The 1,571-nt window shown below is 47.7% G+C and overlaps 1 pseudogene across 1 annotated transcript; it reads right to left on the bottom strand.

The window, feature by feature from the left end:
- Positions 1-388: 388 nt before the first annotated feature.
- LOC148030375 (uncharacterized) lies at positions 389-1,253 on the bottom strand (annotated as a pseudogene). The gene is made up of 2 exons (XR_015692272.1): positions 947-1,253; positions 389-871 (listed from the first exon to the last, which is right to left on the bottom strand). The product of XR_015692272.1 is annotated as an uncharacterized LOC148030375 (transcript).
- Positions 1,254-1,571: the final 318 nt, after the last annotated feature.

Below are 1,571 nucleotides of genomic sequence, written 5' to 3'. Positions count from 1 at the left end.
GCTGCTTGCTGGCCTGCCTCCTGCTGCTTGCACCTGAGTGAGAGTGAGAGTGAGAGTGAAAGCGAGAATGAGAGTGAGAGTGAGAGTGAGAGAAGAAGAGAAGGTGGTGGAAGGAGACCACGTTCCATTCTACTCCCAATCATGTGACATTATGGTCACTTACCTTTCATTCTGCTCCCAATCATGTGACATTAATGGTCACTTTGGTTTGGTTTGGGAGCCAGGTTCGGGAGCACTGTGGTGGTTCGACACTTTCCCGAACCTGTAGCTCAAATAATAATGTAGTATAGATATTCATTCAGCCGTGACCCGTTGCCATATGAGCCGACCCTCAAAATTTACAAAGGCACAAACGAGAGACTAGAGTACTAGACTATTGACCGGCCGATCACAGTCATAAACCACATAGCAGCAGATCCTGCAGACTTCTATAGCGGCGGGGCGATCGTAACAATGAATATCTGTTTCTGCTGGCCTGCGTACTCCTCTGATCGATCAGGCTCGCATTGATGTGATCATGTGCACAATAATGGTGGTCATGATTTACACTGCGCGCCTCTTTCTTCATCACATCCTCCGAATTACCATCGCGCGATAAGCCTATATCTTTGCCATCGCCACGAACAGAATCTGTTGCTGCTGCATCGGCCTGGGCCTTCCTTTCAGTAACGGCCTGCTCTGAAGGTAATGATAACGACGAGGATAACGACCTCTTTTTGGATTGGACCAACCCTGACTTTGATTTGCAGTACCGCTTGTAAGAGTCCTTGGCCAGATAGACATTAGGAGCTCCGCCCGCATCCCATAAGCACCACTCACAAATCCATTTGGCATCTCTGGCCGCAGTTTGAGATACGCGCTACTACAGTATCTGTGAAAAAGCAACCATACCATCTTGACGCCATCGATAGCTTATAAAGGTTAATGTGGTGAGAGCACGTTGTACCTGTGTTGGACTCGCGTAACGCAGATGGAGCAGCGAAAGAGCTCCTCTTCAAATCCCACATCACCGCACATGTTGCAGCACTGGCCATTACTCGAGATTAATGGCTCTCTCATCAGATACTATTGGAATTTGGCGCTCAATGTCTGCGGAAGGCATAAGCCAGACAATGCATCCTGATGCAGCATCAATATCTGCAGAAGACGTACTCCTTAGATAATGTAATGAGAGACAGGGAGAAGCTGGGGCCTGCCAATTGATCAATGACTATCAGTCCACGCTGGTGTAGTAGGATCATCTTCCGAGGGCATAATCCATGTTGATGTGAGAGAGAGAGAGAAAGAGAGAATACAGAGCCTGGATGTACATTGAAAGAACGGGAATGTGCGTCTCCATATTAGCTCCCTAGCAGCATATCGAATATCGTTCGGATCAATCAATTTGTCTGTAGGTATACGAAGAGAGAGAGTAAGCGTGTGAGTCCAGATTATCATTAGCGTATCGAATACCATACATAACGATCAAAGGGACCTGACGGGTGATGGTACCGTGCAGTTCCTTTCCACGTCACCGAACTGACCCGCTGAAAATATCGCCATTGGGTCACATCGATAGTCAAGCACTCCTC

Source organism: Lygodium microphyllum, chromosome 10 (assembly GCF_053477565.2).
Source record: "Lygodium microphyllum isolate KBCC chromosome 10, Lygodium_microphyllum_v1.1.10, whole genome shotgun sequence".
In the NCBI taxonomy this organism is placed as follows: Eukaryota; Viridiplantae; Streptophyta; class Polypodiopsida; order Schizaeales; family Lygodiaceae; genus Lygodium; species Lygodium microphyllum.
The sequence above is the reverse complement of the archived record's forward strand: the minus strand, read 5'-3'. Positions and strand labels throughout refer to the sequence as shown.